The sequence below is a fragment of the Thermobia domestica genome, chromosome 13 (assembly GCF_964235325.1).
Source record: "Thermobia domestica chromosome 13, izTheDome1.hap1.1, whole genome shotgun sequence".
In the NCBI taxonomy this organism is placed as follows: domain Eukaryota; kingdom Metazoa; phylum Arthropoda; class Insecta; order Zygentoma; family Lepismatidae; genus Thermobia; species Thermobia domestica.
The window spans coordinates 200,555,610-200,569,653 of record NC_137466.1 but is presented as its reverse complement, the minus strand read 5'-3'; the positions used below and the strand labels follow the sequence as shown (position 1 = coordinate 200,569,653).

Below are 14,044 nucleotides of genomic sequence, written 5' to 3'. Positions count from 1 at the left end.
ACCCCCTTAAATCCGGCCCTGGCAGTAACTTCTCTTTACCCGATACTATATACAGAACTCTATCTTAAGATTACAGTAGCTTCCGAATCAAAAAGAACTGTCAATAAATGAGGATCAAAAATAACTAAAAAATGAAAAAAAAAATCAAATTTGTCACAGTAGTCCACCACATTCTCTGAAAAATATATGAATCCTTGTTTTAAATAATAATACATATGTACTTTTAAATAATAATAATAATAATAATAATAATAATAATAATACATATGTAGATAAATAAACTAGACAATACCATTACAAAGCTATTACTAAAACTACGACAAAAAGTCATGGAAATATGTATTTATTCGCAAAGGACTTGGACCTACGTTCAAATTTTTATCCAACTTCATTAAAAAAAAAAAGAAAGAAACAAGGTGGCATTTGATGAGAAAGAAATCAAAATGTTACGTGTGCATTACATTACAAGCAGTAACTTCCATATGTGTATAAATAGAAAACTGACAACAGGGTATTTTATGAGTAGAATATAAGCAAATTTTGTGTCTATAAATAAAGGTATTTTAAATTATAATTGTCTCGTTCTATGTCAGATGCATTTAACTGTGTTGTCCTCTGTACACATATTACATACATATACTTGTATATAAAAGAAAAAAAAATAATAATGCATCACTACTTTTGTGCTGTGAAAAACATAAATTTCATATAAAATGTTGTACATTTTAATGAAGCGCTCAGAAACAAAAGTATTAAAAGTGATATTTCTAAGTGTTGACGATATATAACTTTGCTTGGTTAATCATTGTGCTAAATTCACATTAGGGATGTGGTTTTAGAAAAGCCATTTTGAAAATTTGTTACATTAATTATTATTATTTTTTAAAGTTTGTGAAATAAAAAGGTTCTAATTGTTTTGTCAAGTGTCAGAAATGAATTTTAAGAATGTTGGGGGGGGGGGGGGCGGGTAACAGTATGGTACAGAGACTTATCTCAAGTACTCACAGTCAGTATAGTGAATATTATAAAGTGTGAACGAAAAATTAGAGGATGGATATGAATGGCAAAGAAAATGAGGAAAACGAAAATCATATTTTGTTAGTAGTTCAACATAAACAGTTTAAGAAAAAGGTTAATCAAGTGTTTCGTGTGAAGTACAGGATAGTACATACATACTACTGGATAATAAAAGAAAGATGCATAAAATGCGATGAAAACGGATTAAAACTTATTTTCTATTTTTACCAAATGAGTGTACCATACATTTTTTTATTACTGTTTATTTTGTATACTGATAATTCGAATTTTTATTCATACTTTCTTCCAGACAAAACAATTTATGAAATATTGTGCATCAGTTTTGTCATTTTATTCAAGGGTTCTTCTGATTTCAGTACTGGGAAAAACTTTTCAATATTTACTGTTCTATATATGGTTAAGGAAAGGAATCCCTGTGGAGATTGACAGATCTACGAGGGTCATTCAGAAAGTAACCTCCGATTTTTTTTTTTTTTTAAAAAAAACACCAAATAATAATAATTTATTATATACAACTGAAAACTACTTAGTTGTTCTATTTTTCAACATAGTTTCCATAAACATTCAAGCACTTATATCTCTACACTAGCTTAGAAATTCCATCGGCATAAAAAACTCTAGTCTGTGCCTTGAGCCAGCCTGTGACCGCATTTTTCAGCTTCTCATCATCACCAAAGCACTGCGATCCAAGCCACTTATTTCTTGTCACGAACTTTTTCGTTAATTTTCTGAACAAGTTCATCTGTGACCACTGATGGCCTGTCACTCCTCTCTTCATCATGGAACGTTTGTTCGTCCACTTTTAAATGAACGAACCAATTCACGAACAACTCCTTCACTCATCACACTGGTCCATACACAGCACAAAGTTCCCAATGCATAGCTGCTGTCGAATATTAATTGCCGTCAGAAAACGTATAACAGCTCGCACCTCACACTTGGCGGGGTTTTCTATTGAAGCACACATTTTGAGCCGCTGTGAAAGTGAACTACTGGATGCACTGCGCACATCTGCACAAACATGCCAGCGCTGCTCAATTGCTTCACGCGCAATGACAAATCGGAGGTTATTTTCCGAACGCGCTTCGTTCTAGACTGTAACGAAAGGAGGGGCCGCGGTGGTTCAGTGGTAGATCGTTCATTTCTGGTGCTTGGGGTCCCAGGTTCGATCCCAGCCCCCGCCAAGTGAACTTTGTGGTGGACAAACACCGTGTGCGTGGGTTTCCTCAGGGTTCTCCTGTTTCCTCCCACTTTCTTCATTCCAATATTTTAATAAATTACTCATCACCATCTCCTTTAGCCTAACCGGCATAAGCGTTGGACGTAAAACTCAAAGATTTCATTTCATTTCATTTTTGTAAAGAAAGGGAGAAAACAAAAGCGAAATGTATCACGTTCTAGTTTTGTTATCATCGTCTTATTTCTTACTTCTCTATAATTTATTGATGATCCATGTTTAAAAGTTTCAGTCAATATGTATTTACATTACCTGGTTGTCTTGAGTAAAACTCTAAACTTATTACTCAATATAAGGCTTTCACTAATATACATTCTTCAGTAAAACAGGAAGAAGAAAAAATTGGAAAATCAAAAACAGCGTAACAGGTTTTTGGATTAGTCTTCCCTATTTTCTGAATAACCCTGTGGTATTGCTAAATCCTTGTAGATGAGCTTTAACCCGTCAACGCCCAATGTCACCTACAAGTGACACTACTTTAGAGGCGTCTTCTTGTTCACCAATCGTCCACCAGAGTCCTAGTGAACCACAGTATCACCAGCTACTTACCTATATATGTTGCATCTCCACACAAAGAAGTTTCGAAGTCGACGTACTGTACAAGGAAGAAGACACCTTTAAAGTAGTGTCACCTGTAGGTGACTCTGGGCGTTGACTACTCAAGCTGCCTCTTCCAATCATCGAAATTATTCTATGGTAATCCATATAAAATGGCTCATATATATATATATATATATATATATATAAATAACCTCCATTTCTCGTACCGAAATTGAAAGCCTTTCCTCTCAGATAGCGACTGTATTCGGTTTGCACAATGTTTTATTTAAATCGACATCCATGAATTCAGAATTCTAAGTAATGAAGGAATAACTTTACAGGTAACAGTAACAATAAAGGGTTCCAATTGATCTGAAGAAATCTATTTTCCTGACTTCCCCCTGCCTTTTGGCAGGAAATTCACTGACTTTCATAATAAGTATCGGATGACGTTGACATATAAATAAGGAATAAATACCATGAACATTTATATATGAGAACATTTCTTCTATAGAGACAAATAGTAATCATTCCACTTATCTTCCATAACAATCTAAACAACGTCCACTATAATGGTTGGCTAAGCTGAAATTGGTATACAATTAATGTTAGAAAACATATATTTTATAAAATTTCCCTTACTTTTCCTGAACTACATCTTCCCTGAGTTTTCCCTGACTTCGCTGACCAGTTGAAACCCTACAATATATTCAAGTATAGCATTAACTGCTTAAGCTATACGAGCTTGGAATAAGAGTAACAGTCAATATAAGTTAATCAAATAATGCATACTCTCTGGTAACTCTTCTTCTTAATACGCAATCTTGTGAATGAATATATCTACTATAAGAAAGCTTTTTCTACGTTAATCATCAAAACTCTCTCAACTTCATTCAAATCAATTTGTTCTTCACTTCAAAGATTACCCTTGAAATTGGCTAAAGATAAGGATACGAGAGATTGTTTTCAGATCTAGAAGTGAAGTAAAAAAAGAGAAAAAACTCCCTTTTTCAGAAGAACTTAAAACTGTCCTATTTCTATCCTCCCCCAAAGTTGAACTGCCTGGCGACTCCACTGAAATAACCGTACGTAAGAAATCAGATCTAAACTTAAGCTAACAAGAACAGAAAGAAGAAAACATGAAGAATATATTGGTTCTGTACCTATATTCTCAAAATGGCGTTTCTAATCTCCATCCTTAATATAAGAATAGTCATTTTGTTTACTTATTATTATTATTATTGTCATAATGTATCTCTTAAACGCTATTTTTGCAAATGTTACATGAAAACAAACTGTAAAAAAGAAATTGAAAGATAAACAAACTTTTTAAGGACGACAGGTCACAGAACTATCCCTTTCTAAGTTGTCATGTAAAAATTGCATTTATTTTACTTCTTAATTTTTTAACGAATGCTGATGTTAAATGTAGCACTATCATTGGTTAATAAAACTATTTGATTATAGCCTTCATCTTGTCCTAAATGCACACTTTAATTTCAATGTTTCAGAGTAGCGTTTACTGTTGATCGTATTTCAATATAGCTTTAAAAAGCATAAATCTTTATTTTTTTTTCCTCATTCTCATATTTTGACTTGTGTAGTATGAAAACTTGATTTATCTTTGTTCTAAGATCCACATTAAAAAAAAAAAAAAAAGTGTGTGAATATTATAAATTAAAAACTGTTTAAAAAATCAGAACTTCTCACAAAATTATATACAGGGTTAACACAAATTATTCATTCGTTTTGAACAGGCTATATTTTCAAAAGTATTACACGTACATCACACAAAAGATATATGAAAAGAACCACATACTCGCTAAGTTCGTATTGTTTATTCCAGGTGGCAGCACGAGTCCATTATCTTTCCGATCGGGTGTGGCAGTACCAGGTTAGTAGTCTACCTGTCGAAAAGGGAGGGAAAGCAAGAAAAAAAGACGTTCTCTGGACGTGTGTCGTGTCACCAAAGGGCCACATAATGAACATTTGTGTACAAACTTTGTGGTTCTTTTCATATATCTTTTGTGTACGTGTAGTATTTTCGAAAATATAACCTTTTCAAAATGAATAAATCATTTATGCTAACCTTGTATTTTTAAACAGAATCAAAAATATTAAAATAAAAATAAACAATATGGTAATGTGAACATTTAACTTTTATTTTTCCACAAAGTTACTATGTTATGAACATATTTTAAAGGAGCCGAGTATCAGTGTTAAAATTTGAATAATTTCATTATGACGAACATATTCTTTCAATATCTGCTACTTCAAGAAAATAATTACTCGAACATTGAACATATTTCGAACATTTTATTCGAATAACTAATTATTATTAAAATAATTAATTAGTCACATTACGAGGGCTATTCAGAAAGTAACACACGTTTTGAAATAATAAAAAAGTAACCAAATGAACAAACCAAACTGTATTTTATATATTTGAAAGGTACACTCTTAAGATATTTTTCCACATAATCGCCATGCAAATTAGGGTACTTATCATACCATGGCATAGGTTTTTCAATACCGTCGCGATAGAAACCTGCTGCCTGCGATTTCAAGCACTGGCTTACACCGGCATGCAGTTCGGCGTCAGTATCAAAGCGTTGTGTAGCGAACCATGTTTTCATCGCTGGGAAGAGATGGTAGTTGTTTGGCGCCAAATCCGGGCTGTATGGTGGGTAATCAAACCCCTCCCATCCAAAACCATCCAAGAGCTCTCGTATACGCTTGGACATGTGTGGACGTGAGTTGTTGTGAAAAAAAAAAAAAAAACACCTTCGCGCTAAGTTTTCCCCAGCGCTTGTTTTGAATCACGCGCCTTAACCTTCACAGTGTTTCGCCTAATCACAGAACGCACTCACAAGACGCGGGATTTTCTATTGCAGCGTACATTGTAATACGCCACAGAAAGCACAGTAAGAGCGTCACAGTTCTCCTGCTACCACAGTTGGATGCATACTGAGTGTGGCAACGTTCTGATACCAAGATGGCGACTCTAGCTCCACCCACCGCCGCGACAGGCCAAAACGTCTGGTACTTTCTGGATAGCCCTCGTAACTATAGTGAAATATTTCTTCATTAAATATATCTGTTTTCATCAGTTTTATGTGTGTGTGTATATACATACACTATTATATATGTATTACACATCCGGTTAGGTGAAGCGTGTAAGTACTAAATGTAATGCGATAAAATATTTCTGTTTCGCGAATTTCTCATAGATGAGTCTATATCGCGAATTATGAGCTTTAATTCTTTATAATAGACCATATTTATCTATTATAAAGAAAATAAAAATATTTTATTTCAGCGAGCTTATTAAAAAGATAAGTTCTGCGTGTGCAGAGAATAAGTATACCAAAGAATTTGAAAAAAAAAGTTCTTGTATATTCTATATGGTAAGTGTTGTTGTATATATATATATTTCTTCATAATAATAAGGCAAATGTTTGCTGTTAACATATTTTTGATAACATCATCATAAAAAGAAAACATGTTTATATTTTTTTTTTCAGAAAAGAAACTTCTCATTTGTTATTTTAAAACTCATAAATAATTCTTTAGGATGAATACTAAATGTTTTGGCATGACCCTAAATAAAAATGTTTCTATAAACATCTATTAGATCTGGAATAAGCCTTCTATAAATCTTGTTAGACCCGGATTAAACTAGATTAAATAACTGTTTAATTATCTTTTATAGTTTCTTTTCAAGCAATCGGTTTTATCAAATACAATATGAGTACAATCATGTTACCCTAATACAATATCCAATTTCTTACTATGTTACACAATACTCAAAATTATAGATAGATATTGTTACAATAATATTAACAAGTCCAACTCTTTTAAAGTCTGTTATTAGTCTCATTTACTAGTAAATACATCCCTCTTATTTTTTTCCCCGTGTTTTCTCAGTTGAAAAGCACATTTGCGTTAATGTGTACATATTTTGCTGGCGCTGGGAGGAAACAAATCTAATTTTTTCGCACAAAAATAAAAAATCAATTTCCGACGGCTTATCCCGTTCCCATAGACTGCACTGTTTCAATGAGAACAAATCATCACTAACAACAAATTGGCAAAGGATAGGAAAGGTGGAATGGAAAACTTTCGTAACCCAAAGTCGAGGCATTTTCTCTTGCAATAACCGACCCTTCAAAGAAAAGTTCCTTGGAGTAGTAGTAATATTTCAGTCTGTTCCTTATTTTAGCTTCCGTGGTAATAAATAAAGATGAAAAGATATATCGAAGATACATCGCAATTTGCGATATGTTTTTCAGTTTGTATCGCATTTCCATGTTTTTGAATCGCGAACTGCGATGCGACAGTTTTAAAAAACATTCATATATATATTTTAAATAAATGCAAAATTCTACATAGATGTACATGTATATACAACAGAAGTTATACTCGATAAACTAGATTTTTGTATCTTTGTTTTCTAACTTTATGTTACTCCTATTCAAGATTCTTAATGCTCTCTAGAACGAAGTACAGCGATCTTGATAAGGTCAATATAGTTTGGACTTTTTAGAAACCTTCTACCTCACTGCTCGCAGACGAAAAACAGATCGAAGAGGTCGGCCATATTAAATCCACAGATAACTGTGGAATGTTACGAAATGAACCTAATATCTTAATATGGAAGTTCCGCTCATTCTTTACACAACAAAGACCTTGACGTGAAATTAACAGCATTAAAATCATCACATATCATGTCTTCATAAAGATTATCCTTTATTAAAAATACTGTTGAATTAAAACGAATACTGGCTATACAAGAAATAAAACGTACAACACTTAATTTCTTTATTGGCTTCGATATTCAGATTTGGTCAAAATAAAGACACTTGAATTTCCATTATATATATATATACAAATTTTTCTTTGCACTTCCCTGTGCTAATTTTAACTCTAAAATGACAACTGTTCTAAATGACATTTGGTAAAAGAAGGTGTCTTTAATATATACACTTTTTGATTACGGTTCCAAGTTAAATATATTTTCTACGAATACACAAAGTTTCTTGCCAATGAAGTCTATAATGAACTCCAACAAAATTATTAAAAGAAAAATCTCATGTATGTATCAAAATTCAAAATAAATATAGCAATAGTTCAATCATTTTCAATAGCGACTGGATTCACCACGTAATGCTCCTGAAATACCGTCCGAAAATGAATCCTATTAGATTTACATATTACATTGTATTCTCATTAAGTTTACATAATACATTGTACTCTTAGGTGGACCAAACACTATTTAAGTGGATCAAATGGGCACCCACCTAGGAATTTCCAAAGTCTTGGTGAAGAAGTTACAAGAAAGTTTCAAAATCGTAAGAGAAAAATCCAAAATTACATGCTGTTCATATCCTCGCATGAGAACCAAAGGAACGTCACCCCAAAAATGAGGTTTTCGTTTTCTTCATGTTTGGACAATTTTGAAAGCCCCATTTGGTGTAAATGGAACGAAACGCCATCTCTTCGCCTTGTCGATCATCTGTTGTAATGTAGCTCAATGACCATCTTATTAAAAACACACCCTTCTAAGAAAATATTATTGTCCTCTCGCCTGTAAACCTACTAAAATGTAATTGATGTCTTAGGCGTACAGAAGGGGTTCTATCATTTTAAGAAGTTTAAAATAATTTCTGCAGAAGGTTGAGTAATCTTTGTTAACATCCTGATGTTTTGTTTATCTACTTCAAAATATTCTTTTTGTCCCAACAGAATTACCCCATAACAAGACATATTAAAAGTAAATGTAAAACAAATGTAAAATGGAAATGTTTGTGATACAGATTTTGACTACTTGTTTCTCAAGCCTGGAAATTAACTACTAAGAATATACTTAGTCTTCTAATTTAATAACTTTTTATATTTGGTATATACACGGTGTCCCACTAAAAACAGGTATGCATCTCTTCATTCTGGCGTTCATAAATAAATGTGTGCTGGCTTCACTCGTTATGAGGTTCATACAGTTGACTACACTGAAATATTGTTTGAATTGAGTTCGACAGTTTAAAAACAACTGTCGTGGAAGCGTTGTGGAGAAATGGAGCAGTCAGAAATTAAACGCCGAATTGATATTGTGTATTTTTACATAAAGAAATTAAAAAAAAACAAAAATAACGTTTCTGGCGAAATATCCCGGTATCACAATTCAAGATCTGTATAAGAAATGGAGGACTACAGAAATACAACGTGTCTCTCAGAACATGTTATTACAAGCGCAGCAGTGATTGGATGTTGGTGGATGGCACTTCCAGCATTTGTTATACATCTGAAAGTTTTATATAGGAAGTTTACACAAGATGTGATAATATAGTAATACATGCTTTGTAAGTCTGTAAATCGAAATACTTACATATGAAGTAATGTAAAATGTCTTTTGCGTGAAAGGCAAATACACAGCGAGTCGTACCAGTTTTATGTGGGGCACTCTGTATACATATTATATATATATACCTTACGATACTCTAATACATTTTTTAAAAGACTATTACAGAAACACAATATATTTGGATATACACAGAGAAAAATACACACTATTGTAAGTACTATCAATACGCATCACATGCCAAAACATTTACTATTCCTTCTGGAAACATAAAAAAGTCGTTGTAGTTATCTTTCTGTATAGCACAGTATTGTTATTATTATTGTAGTAAAGATACGAACAAATTGTTCTAACGATAACTACGTACACACTCTACGTATTTAAGTACTATGTAACATACATTATGTGTTTTGCATGTTTTTTGAAATTAAAGAAAAAATATCTGTAAAGTACTGGGGTTTACTACGCTTAACTGAATTGGTTTGAAATAACTTGTCAATCATTACCTAACTGTTAAGTAAAAAAATAAAAGGGACAATTTCAAATTAAGTTTTAAAAAAATTGATTGTAAACTATTCTGTATTAAACAGAGCATAATTTGTATTTTAATGCATTTTGTTTATTATTCTTGTAATGTACAGGACAAGAAGAAAGGACTTTAATCATTCTTAGTTCTAATAACGATCATGGTCCTTTATTTTTGTCCTGTACTTTATGCACTGTAACCCAACCCTACTTTATCCACAAAAGACAAAATGAAAAAACAATCCAAGCATTGCGTGGATACATGGGTTCTCATAACATCTTAAAACTGTAGTGTTTCAATCTAACTACATCAAAATACGACAACGGTCGTACTCATTTTCAGATTTCAACAATGTACTGTATATAATTACGATCAATTTCAATCTATAATATACAGCGGGCCGAAACAGCTCGGGTGCAACAACTCGTCTTCAGCAAAAGAGAGATCATAAACGTTCATATTTATTACGATACATTATCTTCTTCTTTAGTTCCGCAACTATCAAAATATTGAAACAAATTATACAAGGTTCTTCAAAATGAATGACGCGATTTTATGAAGCCTTATTTTATTACGGACAAGTACTTCAAACCCCCATTCAAGTCACTCGAATCCTATTAACAATCAAGTTCTATTTCCTGGCTTACAACTATGCAACGTGGCCATCGCTTCAAATGAAATCTTTCAGTTTAGCCTTATGCCTGTTAGGCTAAGGGAGACGGATGATTAAGGCAAGTGGATGCTGATAGAATGAGGAAGTGGGAGGAGAGTAACCCGAGAAAATCCAGACACGATGTTGCCCACAAATTCACTTGACCGGGGATCGAACCACAGACTCCATACACCGGAGGTAGGAGCCCCCTTGTGGCCACACTTGCAGCACGGACAAACATAAAGACTGTATGAGAATTCCTCCCAAACGCTTTGCAGCATATCACGATCCACTGAGTTGAGAGTCTGTCCTTAAACTGTCGAAACCACCTTAAATATTTGTTGGGAGACAACGGAATGTACCTAAATCGCTTTCGAAAAGCACGTTGCATCCTGACAAGCTAAACCGGTTTTCACGAATTTTTGAACACAAAGCGTCTATGACTGAGGTGACGCCATTCCGAGCGTAAACAACCAACTGAGCGTTGAGGTGGAACGACGCATTCTGAGAACTTAGAAACTTACTCTTTCAAATAGTCAGTGACTTATTCTGCAGAGATGCTTAAAAACTACGAACAGGACTTTGAAAGTTCAGTATTTTTTTTTAACAACCCTGCATTTTGTGCTCACGACTAATATTTTGAAAACTATTTGTATTATGCAATGTTCGTACAGTTAAAAAAAAAAAAAAAAAAATCAAAAACTGGAAAGTCCTTTTTTATTACATCCTACCTAACGTCACCAATTTAGTAATTTTTGTTGTCGGTTTCTAAATACAATTCTGTCTTGTTTCTATATATACTTTTACACTGTAGTGTACAATGACAGCAGTGATATATTAAATTAATGCCCAACTAAACATTTATATAGGATTTGTGTGTTCCTTAGGCAGTTTAAGAAAATTTAACATACCATATTTACACATTTCTTCATAAAATGTTTTCTTAAAAGAAAGAAAAATTAGAAGAGCATAATAGCCATATTTTTTCGCAATCGGATTACCTTTCTCGGACAAATATTCGTTAGAGCATAAGTGCACTTAACTAGATTTTTCTCTGCATTTAGAGCTTCTTCGTGGCTACGCGGTTAGGTGTGGGAGACCCGGGTTCGATTCCCGGCGGAAGCTCATGTGACTCGGATTCACGTTAATCAGTAGGTCCCATCTTATATTGCCTCGCTGCTGAAAGGGACATTAAACTCAAAATCAGCTCAACCCAACTTTTGAGCAATGTGCTCTGAAAGTATTTAGTAAATATGGTATTACCAGTTTGACAGTCGGAATTTTCCATTTGAGAAAACGTTATGTTCTAGATTTTCTATCTCCCCTATACAAACAAGCTTTTCCGTCACCGTTTATGACGCTCTATTTATTTATATATCACTTTTGCATTTCTTATATCTACAGAAAGGAAAAAGTAGAAGACACATTTGTACATAAATATTTTCAATTCGGAAACATTTTTCTTTAGTTTCTCCCCCTCCCCCCTATTCCAGGAATAACTCACACCTCAGTGAACAAGAAGAGCGTAAATTGTGTTGCTCAACAGAGAATTATCATTTCAAACATCGATAGCATCAGAGAAAGAAAATGCTTTAAATCCACGACATTACAGAAAGGAACATTATAGCATATTAAACTCTGAGCTAGAGATACAGCTGGCACCTCTGAAATTTTGTATTGCCTCCTCATCCTTCTTGATGGCTACGGACTTCAGTCCTTTTGTTTGCTGGTTCACCATCTTCTTGTGACCTCAAGGGCCGCTCCTCATCGCAAATCCATCATTCTTACGTTCACTTGGAAGGAAGGATGTTCGGCTGCTCTGGAAGGGAAATGTAAATATATTTTCTAAAAAGAAGAAAAAAAAAACTGACTTTTATATATTGAAACAAAAGAAGAGGAATAAATAAGTTGTGGAAATCTGTTCTTTTATTTTGCGTATTTAGTCTCAAAGTAACAGACTCCAAAGTTACTCTTTTTACCAACTACCATCCTTCGATGTGTTGTGATTCTAGACTACAGCTAATATGTTTTAAAAAATCTAAAAATGACGGTCTTCTGGTATATTATATATAATGGTGAAAACGTCCAGCTAGAATTAACTACTACTATCATTCTAATTAGAGGTTTCTGTAATTTCTGAATCTTTAAATTTCCGAGCTTTTGACTCTCCTCTGGAGTCTTGGTCACGGAGGTCAAAAACAGGAAAAAAAAAAAAAAAAAAATCAAGGGATAAAAAGGAACGGACTTACCAAGGGGAAGATCTGTGTGCAAAACACGTTGTCAAGTGCGTCAGCGAACTGCAGATGGTCTTGAAGCAAAATATAATATGGCGGAGTCAGTTTGTGCGGCTTTTTTGTTTTTGTTGGAAGGTTGCCAACTCATGTTATTTTTATTATCATGCCAATGCTGTGAAAATTTTGTGATAACCGCCTCCCATTCGTCACTCAGCCACCCCTTGTCTAGATTTATTATTTTTAATGAATAAATAAATTTTCAAAAACCAGTCTCTCTACTTCATTTCTGGCTCCAAATAAAATTTTTGACTCTTCTTCTCTGTATTGAGTATCTTTTAAATGTTTCGATACACCTGACACACACAAATTGACTCCGCCATATTTTAGTTCGTATCTGCCTCATCTGGAGATCGCTGACGCACTTGACAACGTGGTTTTGTCCAACACAGCCCTTCCCTTCAGTAAGTCCATTCCTTGTTATTCCTTGATGCTTGTGTTCTTTTTCTTCCTGTTTTTAACCTCCGTGACCAAGACTCCAGAAGAGAGTCGAAAGCTTGAAAATTTAAAGATACAGGAACTACAAAAAACCTGCAAATAGAATGATAGTTACAATATCTGAGCGTGGTTTTGCAATAATTACTACTAATTGAGAATGTATACTTTTGTTGAGCATTAGATGTTTATATTTGTTCATTCGCATACGCATCAGTAATACCAAGAAGGAACAGTAAGAAAATATTAAATTAAGACAATGAATACGGTACTAAAATAATAAGATTTACAAGATATCAGTTTTATTCTGAAATCCTTGAAGTTTCACGTCCCACATTTATGCCAGCTAGGCTAAAAAAGACAGTGATGATGAGACATGAATGTGCAATGGTGGAATGAACAGGGTGTCTACTGAGTTTCATTTTCAAAATTCCAGTACATTCAGTGTAACTATCAGCAAAATTCCAGTATCTATTACAATGATATTTTTAAAGCTCTTTAAGAATAATCTCACTCTTGATGATTTCAGGTTTGTAACTGTTTTACCATCAAAAGCCTATTTTATTTTCAATAAATGTAGTTAGCCTTGATTTTTTTGAAATACAAATACTTTTTTAACATTTTTAAAGGGCCTCCCAACTTCCCTCACAGCCCTCCACTCCACCCATTGCTTTAAATGTCTAATTACAAAATGTATACAACTCTTGCTTTGGAAAAATTTACAATTTCAATGAATACAAAATTGTTTCTAAGAGTATTAAAACAATTACAAAAAAGTATTGTTGACAAATTACCAGTTTCATGATTTTTTCAGTATGTGGATCAAAATTCCAGTATATCTCCAGTATCAAAATTAAATTCCAGTACAATTCAAGTATTTCCAGCATTTTCAGTATCAGTATACACTCTGAAGAAAGTGGGAGGAAACGGGAGAACCTTGAGGAAACCCATGCACATGGTCTTTGTC

The 14,044-nt window shown here is 33.5% G+C and overlaps 1 protein-coding gene across 2 annotated transcripts in view; it reads right to left on the bottom strand.

Annotated features, from left to right (window-relative positions):
- Positions 1 to 11,541: 11,541 nt before the first annotated feature.
- The window catches only part of LOC145668949 (uncharacterized), a 45,193-nt gene continuing 42,690 nt past the window's right edge, over positions 11,542 to 14,044 (bottom strand). The window contains exon 4 of one of the 2 annotated variants that reach the window (XM_081737241.1): positions 11,542 to 12,196. The gene's annotated coding sequence lies outside the window, so the exon portion shown is untranslated. The remainder of the gene's footprint in view (positions 12,197 to 14,044) is intronic. The other variant, XM_081737239.1, reaches the window with a different exon arrangement.